Source organism: Arachis hypogaea, chromosome 11, assembly GCF_003086295.3.
Source record: "Arachis hypogaea cultivar Tifrunner chromosome 11, arahy.Tifrunner.gnm2.J5K5, whole genome shotgun sequence".
Classification (NCBI taxonomy): domain Eukaryota; kingdom Viridiplantae; phylum Streptophyta; class Magnoliopsida; order Fabales; family Fabaceae; genus Arachis; species Arachis hypogaea.
The window spans coordinates 58722551-58732255 of record NC_092046.1 but is presented as its reverse complement, the minus strand read 5'-3'; the positions used below and the strand labels follow the sequence as shown (position 1 = coordinate 58732255).

The following is a 9705-nucleotide window of genomic DNA, read 5'->3' as shown; positions in this document are numbered from 1 at the left end:
ATTTTAGCAGCTTGCACCCCATAGATTCCCAGTTTCTTTATTACAGAAAGGGGCATGAGGTTTATTCCTGAACCAAGGTCACACAAAGCCTTAAAGATCATGGTGCCTATGGTACAGGGTATTATGAACTTTCCAGGATCCTGTCTCTTCTGAGGCAATGTCAGTTGATCCAGATCACTTAGTTCATTGATGAACAAGGGAGGTTCAACTTCCCAAGTATCAATGCCAAATAATTTGGCATTCAGCTTCCTGATTGCACCAAGAAACTTGGCAGTTTGCTCTTCAGTAACATCCTCATTCTCTTCAGAAGAGGAATACTCATCAGAGCTCATGAAGGGCATAAGGAGGTTCAATGGAATCTCTATGGTCTCTAGATGAGCCTCAGAGTCCTTTGGTTCCTCAGAGGGAAGCTCTTTATTGATCACTGGACGTCCCAGGAGGTCTTCCTCCTTGGGATTTGCGTCTTCCTCTCCCTCTTTGGGTTTGGCCATGGTGCTTATGTCAATGGCCTTGCACTCTCCTTTATTCTCTTCTGTATTGCTTGGGAGAGTACTTGGAGGGATTTCAGTGATCCCTTTACTCAGCTGGCCCACTTGTGCTTCCAAATTTCTAATGGAAGACCTGGTTTCATTCATGAAACTCACAGTGGCCTTAGATAGATCAGAGACTAGATTTGCTAAATTAGAAGCATTTTGTTCAGAGTTCTCTGTCTTTTGCTGAGTGGATGATGGAAAAGGTTTATTATTGTTAAACCTATTTCTTCCACCATTATTAAAGCCTTGTTGAGGCTTTTGATCCTTCCATGAGAAATTTGGATGATTTCTCCATGATGAGTTATAGGTGTTTCCATAAGGTTCACCTAAGTAATTCACCTCTGCTATTGCAGGGTTTTCAGGATCATAAGCTTCTTCTTCATAAGAAGCCTCTTGAGTACTGTTGGATGCAGCTTGCACTCCATTCAGACTCTGAGAAATCATATTGACTTGCTGAGTCAATATTTTATTCTGAGCCAATATGGCATTCAGAGTATCAATCTCAAGAACTCCCTTCTTCATAGGCGTCCCATTATTCACAGGATTCCTTTCAGAAGTGTACATGAACTGGTTATTTGCAACCATGTCAATGAGTTCTTGAGTTTCTGCAGGCGTTTTCTTTAGGTGAATGGATCCACCTGCAGAAGTGTCCAGTGACATCTTTGATAGCTCAGATAAACCATCATAGAATATATCCAGGATGGTCCATTCTGAAAGCATGTCAGAAGGACACTTTTTGGTCAACTATTTGTATCTTTCCCAAGCTTCATAGAGGGATTCACCTTCTTTCTGTCTGAAGGTTTGAACATCAGCTCTAAGCTTGCTCAGCTTTTGAGGAGGAAAGTACTTGGCTAAGAAAGCCGTGACCAGCTTATCCCAAGAGTTTAGGCTGTCTTTGGGTTGAGAATCCAACCATAATCTAGCTTTGTCTCTTACGGCAAAAGGGAAAAGCATGAGCCTGTAGACTTCAGGATTTACTCCATTAGTCTTAACAGTATCACATATCTGCAAGAATTCAGTTAAGAACTGAAAAGGATCTTCAGATGGAAGTCCATGAAACTTGCAGTTCTGCTGCATCAGAGAAACTAATTGAGGTTTCAGCTCAAAGTTGTTTTCTCCAATGGCAGGAATGGAGATGCTTCTTCCATGTAAATTGGAATTAGGTGCAGTAAAGTCACCAAGCATCTTCCTTACATTATTATTATTTTCGGCTGCCATCTCTTCTTCCTGTTCGAAAATTTCTGAAAGGTTTTCTCTGGATTGTTGTAATTTAGCTTCTCTTAATTTTCTCTTCAGAGTCCTTTCAGGTTCTGGATCTGCTTCCACAAGAATGTTCTTATCCTTGCTCCTGCTCATATGACAAAGAAGAGGGCACAGAAAAAAATAATAATAATAATAATAATAGAGATCCTTTATGCCACAGTATAGGGATCCCTGTGTGAGTAGAAGAAGAGGGGGAGACAAAGAATGTAATATAATGGAAGAACCACAACTGTGAGGATGGCAGAGATGTGAGATGAGATGTTAGGATATGAACGAATAAATAGAATAAGATGGGGGAGGGATAATTTTCGAAAATTATTTTTGAAAAGGAGTTAGTGATTTTTGAAAATAGTTTTTGAAAAATTGTTAGTATTTTTTCAAAAATTTTTTAAAATTAAAAATAATAATAAGAATAATTAGTTAATTAAAAAGAAATTTTTGAAAAAGAGGGAAGATATTTTCGAAAATTAGAGAGAGAGAGCTAGTTAGGTAGTTTTGAAAAAGTTAAGAAACAAACAAAAAGTTAGTTAGTTAGTTAAAAGAAATTTTGAAAAGATAAGAAGTTAGGAGGTTAGAAAAGATATTTTGAAAAGATATTTTTGAAAAAGATAAGATAAGAAGATATTTTTGAAAAGATATGATTGAAATTAGTTTTGAAAAAGATTTGATTTTTAAAATCTCAATTAATGACTTGATTCATAAGAAATCACAAGATATGATTCTAGAACTTAAAGTTTGAATCTTTCTTAACAAGCAAGTAACAAACTTCAAATTTTTGAATCAAAACATTAATTGTTATTGTTATTTTCGAAAATTTGTGATAAAAATAAAAAAGATTTTTGAAAAATATTTTTGGAATTTTCGAAAATAACTAAGAATTTTGAAAAAGATTTGATTTTTGAAAAAGATTTTGAAAAAGATAAGATTTTCAAATTGAAAATTTGATTTGACTCATAAGAAACAACTTGATTTTAAAAATTTTTGAAAAAGTCAACTCAAATTTTCAAATTTGATGAGAGAAAAAGGGAAAGATATTTTTTTTTTATTTTTTTGAATTTTTATGATGCAAGAGAAAAACACTAAAAATGATGCAATGCATGAAATTTTTAGATCAAAACAATGAATGCATGCAAGAATGCTATGAATGTCAAGATGAACACCAAGAACACTATGAATGTCAAGATGAACACCAAGAACATATTTCTGAAAAATTTTTGATGCAAAGAAAACATGCAAGACACCAAACTTAGAATTCTTTAATGCTTAGACACTAAGAATTCAAGAATGCATATGAAAAACATGAAAAGACACAAAACAAAAAATCATCAAGATCTAACAAGAAGACTTACCAAGAACAACTTGAAGATCATGAAGAACACTATGAATGCATGAAATTTTCGAAAAATGCAATATGCATATGCAAGTGACACCAAACTTATGATATGACTCAAGACTCAAACAAGAACACAAAAATATTTTTGATTTTTATGCTTTTCTAATTTTTTTTGGATTTTTTTCGAAAATTATATGAAAAAGAAAAAATAAGGATTCCAAAATTTTTAACATGAATTCCAGGAATCTTGCATTCTTAGTCTAAAGCTTCAGTCCAGGAATTAGACATGGCTCACTAGCCAGCCAAGCTTTCAATGAAAGCTCCGGTCCAAAACACTAGACATGGCCAATGGCCAGCCAGGCTTTAGCATGTAATTCAGATATGACATGCCTGACATACCCTACAGTCGTATAAGAGCTGATGGTTGGAAGCCTCAGTCCAAAAGAATTTAGACATGGCTTTACAGCCAGCCAGGCTTCACATGCTTTATGAAACACTAGAATTCATTCTTTTAAAAATTTTGAATAAATTTTTGAAAACATTTTTATTTTTTTTTATTTTTTTTTCTTCAAAAACAGATGAGAAAATTTTGAAAAATTTTTGAAAAATTTTTGAAAACAAAACAAAAAGAAAATTACCTAATCTGAGCAACAAGATGAACCATCAGTTGTTCAAACTCGAACAATCCCCGGCAACGGCGCCAAAAACTTGGTGCACGAAATTGTGATGTCCAGGCTCAAACTATTCCTAACACGTGAGCAACTTGGTACGCGTAATCGTGATTACACATTCATAATTTGTCACAACTTCGATACAACTGACCAGCAAGTGCACTGGGTCGTCCAAGTAATACCTTACGTGAGTAAGGGTCGAATCCCACGGAGATTGTTGGTATGAAGCAAGCTATGGTCACCTTGTAAATCTCAGTCAGGCGGATATAAAATGATTATGGAGTTTTCGAATAATAATTAATAGAATAGGGATAGAGATACTTATGTAAATCATTGGTAGGAATTTCAGATAAGCGAATGGAGATGCTTTTCGTTCCTCTGAACCTCTGCTTTCCTGCTATCTTCATCCAATCAGTCTTACTCCTTTCCATGGCTGGCTTTATGTGATACATCACCATTGTCAATGGCTACTTTCGGTCATCTCTCGGGAAAATGATCCAATGCCCTGTTACGGCACGGCTAATCGTCTGGAGGCATCACCCTTGCCAATGGCTTCATCTTATCCTCTCAGTGAATAATATGCTCACGCACCCTGTCACGGCACGGCTATTCATCTGTCGGTTCTCGATCATGCTGGAATAGGATTTACTATCCTTTTGCGTCTGTCACTAACGCCCTGCAATCGCGAGTTAGGAGCTCGTCACAGTCATCCAATCATTGAATCCTACTCGGAATACCACAGACAAGGTTTAGACCTTCCGGATTCTCTTGAATGCCGCCATCATTCTAGCTTACGCCACAAAGATTCTGGTTAGGAGATCTAAGAGATATTCATTCTAGCTTACTTCATGTAGAACGGAAGTGTTTGCCAGGCACGCGTTCATAAGGGAGAAGGATGATGAGCGTCACCCATAATCATCACCTTCATCACGTTCTTGGGTGCGAATGGATATCTTAGAAGAGAAATAAGAAAAATTGAATAGAAAATAGTAGTACTTTGCATTAATCTTTGAGGAACAGCAGAGCTCCACACCTTAATCTATGGAGTGTAGAAACTCTACCGTATGAAAATACATAAGTAAAGGTTCAGGCATGGCCGAGATGGCCAGCCCCCTAAAACGTGATCAATAGTCTCCTAAGATGAACAATGGATTACAACTGAGACCAAAGATTCCTAATACAATAGTAAGAGGTCCTATTTATAATAAACTAGTCACTAGGGTTTACATGAGTAAGTAATTGATGCATAAATCCACTTCCGGGGCCCACTTGGTGTGTGCTTGGGCTGGGCTTTGAGTGTTACACGTGTAGAGGTCCTCCTTGGAGTTGAACGCCAGCTTTTGTGCCAGTTTGGGCGTTCAACTCTGGTTTTGGCTCCTTTTCTGGCGCTGGACGCCAGATTTGGGTAGAAAGCTGGCGTTGAACGCCAGTTTACGTCATCTATTCTTGGCCAAAGTATGGACTATTATATATTTCTGGAAAGCCCTGGATGTCTACTTTCTAACGTAATTGGAAGCACGCCATTTCGAGTTTTGTAGCTCCAGAAAATCCACTTTGAGTGCAGGGAGGTCAGAATCCAACAGCATCAGCAGTCCTTCTTCAACCTCTGAATCTGATTTTTGCTCAAGTCCCTCAATTTCAGCCAGAAAATACCTGAAATCACAGAAAAACACACAAACTCATAGTAAAGTCCATAAATGTGAATTTAACATAAAAACTAATGAAAACATCCCTAAAAGTAACTAGATCCTACTAAAAACATACTAAAAACAATGTCAAAAAGCATATAAATTATCCGCTCATCAGGAACCAAAGGAATCTGAGACTCATCTAGAGACCATAGAGATTCCATTAAACCTCCTTATGCCCTTCATGAGCTCTGATGAGTATTCCTCTTCAGAAGAGAATGAGGATGTTACTGAAGAGCAAGTTGCCAAGTTCCTTGGTGCAATCATGAAGCTAAATGCCAATTTATTTGGTAATGAGACTTGGGGAGATGAACCTCCCCTGTTCACCAATGAACTAAATGCATTGGATCAACTGAGATTGCTTCAGAAGAAACAAGATCCTAGAAAGTTCCTAATACCCTGTACCATAGGCACCATGACCTTTGAGAAGGCTCTATGTGACCTTAGGTCAGGAATAAACCTCATGCCACTCTCTATAATGGAGAAACTTGGAATCTTTGAGGTACAAGCTGCTAAAATCTCATTAGAGATGGCAGACAATTCTAAAAAACAGGCTTATGGACAAGTAGAGGACATATTAGTAAAGGTTGAAGACCTTTACATCCCTGCTGATTTCATAATCCTAGATACTGGGAAGGATGAGGATGAATTCATCATCTTTGGAAGACCCTTCCTAGCCACAGCAAGAGCTGTGATTGATGTTGACAGAGGTGAATTAGTCCTTCAATTGAATGAGGACTCCCTTGAGTTTAAAACTCAAGGACATCCTTCTGTAAACATGGAAAAGAGGCACAGTAAGCGTCTCTCAAAACAGAGTCAACCAGAGCCCCCACAGTCAAACTCTAAGTTTGGTGTTGGGAGGCCATAACCAAACTCTAAGTTTGGTGTTGAACTCCTATATCCAAACTCTAAGTTTGGTGTTGGAGAGTCTCAACAATGCTCTGAACATCTGTGAGGCTTCATGAGAGCCCACTGTCAAGCTATTGACATTAAAGAAGCACTTGTTGGGAGGCAACCCAATTTTTATTTAATTATATTTTTATTAGTTATATGTCTTCATAGGTTCATGATCATGTGGAGTCACAAAAACAACTGAAAAAAATTGAAAACGGAATCAAAAATAGCAGAAGAAAAATCACACCCTGGAGGAGGATCTTACTGGCGTTTAAACGTTAGTAAGGAGCATCTGGCTGGCGTTCAACGCCAGAACAGAGTATGGATCTGGCGTTGAACGCCAGAAACAAGCAGCATCCTGGCGTTCAGACGCCAGAAATGTACACTAAGGAAGAGTTGGCGCTGAACGCAAGAAACAAGCATCTGGCTGGTGTTCAACGCCAGAAATATGCTGCATCTGGGCACTGAACGCCCAGAACAAGCATCAATTCGGCGTTTAAACGACAGAATTGCATGCAAAGGCATTTTACATGCCTAATTGGTGCAGGGATGCCATTCCTTGACACCTTAGGATCTGTGGATCCCACAGGATCTCCACCTTTCCTCCTCATAATCCTAGTTTCTTCCACATCTTCTTCTTCATCTATTCTTTCTTCTCCTGCTCGAGGGTGAGCAACATTTTAAGTTTGGTGTGGTAAAAGCATTGCTTATTTTGCTTTTTCATAACCATTGATGGCACCCAAGGCCAGAGAAACCTCAAAAAAAAAAAAGAGAGAGAAGAGAAAAGGGAAGACAAAAGCTTCCACCTCCAAGTCATGGGAGATGGAGAGATTCATGTAAAGGATTTATAGCTCAGTGGTAGAACATTTGACTGCAAATCAAGAGATCACTGAGATACCTCAGGGGATACATTTTCCCCCACACAATTATTGGGAGCAACTAAGGGTGGAACATCAAGAGCACTCCATCATCCTCCATGAAATTAGAAAAGATCAAAAATTAATAAGGAAGGAGCAACAAAGACAAGGAAGAGACATAGAAGAGCTCAAGGACATCATTGGTTCCTCAAGAAGGAAACGCCACCATCACTAAGGTGGATTCATTCATTGTTCTTAAATTCTCTGTTTTTCATTTTCTTTATGTTAAGCGCTTATCCATGTTTGTGTCTTATTACATGATCATTAGTATTTAGTAACTATGCCTTAAAGTAGTGAATATGAATCCATCACCTCTCTTGAATGAAAAATGTTTTTAATTCAAAAGAACAAGAAGTACATGAGTTTCGAATTTATCCTTGAACTTAGTTTAATTATATTGATGTGGTGACAATACTTTTTGTTTTCTGAATGAATGCTTGAACAGTGCATATGTCTTTTGAAGTTGTTGTTTATGAATGTTAAATATGTTGGCTCTTGAAAGAATGATGACAAGGAGACATGTTATTTAATAATCTGAAAAATCATAAAAATGATTCTTGAAGCAAGAAAAAGCAGTGAATACAAAGCTTGCAGAAAAAAAAATGGCGAAAAAAAATAGAAAGAAAAAAAAAAGCAAGCAGAAAAAGCCAAAAGCTCTTAAAACCAAGAGGCAAGAGCAAAAATCCAATAATCCTTAAAATCAAAAGGCAAGGGTAAATAAAAAGGATCCCAAGGCTTTGAGCATCAGTGGATAGGAGGGCCTAAAGGAATAAAATCCCGGCCTAAGCGGCTAAACCAAGCTGTCCCTAACCATGTGCTTGTGGCGTGAAGGTGTCAAGTGAAAACTTGAGACTGAGCGGTTAAAGTCAAGGTCCAAAGCAAAAAAAGAGTGTGCTTAAGAACCCTGGACACCTCTAATTGGGGACTTTAGCAAATCTGAGTCACAATCTGAAAATGTTCACCCAATTATGTGTCTGTGGCATTTATGTATCCGGTGGTAATAATGGAAAACAAAGTGCTTAAGGCCACGGCCAAGACTCATAAAGTAGCTGTGTTCAAGAATCAACATACTGAACTAGGAGAATCAATAACACTATCTGAACTCTGAGTTCCTATAGATGCCAATCATTCTGAACCTCAATGGATGAAGTGAGATGCCAAAACTATTCAAGAGGCAAAAAGCTACAAGTCCCGCTCATCTGATTGAAGCTATGTTTCATTGATAGTTTGGAATTTATAGTATATTTTTTTCTTTTTATCTTATTTGATTTTTAGTTGCTTGGGGACAAGCAACAATTTAAGTTTGGTGTTGTGATGAGCGGATAATTTATACGCTTTTTGGCATTGTTTTTAGTATGTTTTTAGTAGGATCTAGTTACTTTTAGGGATGTTTTTATTAGTTTTTATGTTAAATTCACATTTCTGGACTTTACTATGAGTTTGTGTATTTTTCTGTGATTTCAGGTATTTTCTGGCTGAAATTGAGGGACTTGAGCAAAAATCAGATTCAGAGGTTGAAGAAGGACTGCTGATGCTGTTGGATTCTGACCTCCCTGTACTCAAAGTAGATTTTCTGGAGCTACAGAACTCAAAATGGCGCGCTTTTAATTGCGTTGGAAAGTAGACATCCAAGGCTTTCCAGCAATATATAATAATCCATACTTTGGCCGAGTTTAGATGACGCAAAAGGGTGTTGAACGCCAGTTCTACGCTGCAGTCTAGAGTTAAACGCCAGAAACACGTCACGAACCAGAGTTGAATGCAAAAAACACGTTACAACTTGGCGTTCAACTCCAAGAATGACCTCTCCACGTGTAAACTTCAAGCTCAGCCCAAGCACACACCAAGTGGGCCCCGGAAGTGGATTTATGCATCAATTACTTACTTCTGTAAACCCTAGTAACTAGTTTAGTATAAATAGGACTTCTTACTATTGTATTAGAAATTTTTTTGGAAGATCCTGGATTGTATTTTTGATCCTGTGATCATGTTTTGGGGGCTGGCCTCCCGGGCATGCCTGAACCTTCATCACTTATGTATCTTCAACGGTAGAGTTTCTACACTCCATAGATTAAGGTGTGGAGCTCTGCTGTTCCTCATGAATTAATGCAAAGTACTACTGTTTTTCTATTCAATTCAACTTATTCTGCTTCTAAGATATTCATTCGCACTTCAATATGAATGTGATGAGCGTGACAATCATCATCATTCCCCCACGAACGCGTGCCTGACAACCACTTCCGTTCCACCTTAGATTGAATGAGTATCTCTTAGATCTCTTAATCAGAATCTTCGTGGTATAAGCTAGATTGATGGCGGCATTCATGAGAGTCCAAAAAGTCTAAACCTTGTCTGTGGTATTCCGAGTAGGATTCAGGGATTGAATGACTGTGACGAGCTTCAAAC

At 37.9% G+C, this 9705-nt stretch overlaps 1 non-coding gene across 1 annotated transcript; it reads left to right on the top strand.

Annotated features, from left to right (window-relative positions):
* The first annotated feature begins 1247 nt into the window (after nucleotides 1-1247).
* On the top strand, nucleotides 1248-1355 carry LOC112724325 (small nucleolar RNA R71). The gene has a single exon (XR_003163493.1). It is a non-coding gene; the product is annotated as a small nucleolar RNA R71 (small nucleolar RNA).
* Nucleotides 1356-9705: the final 8350 nt, after the last annotated feature.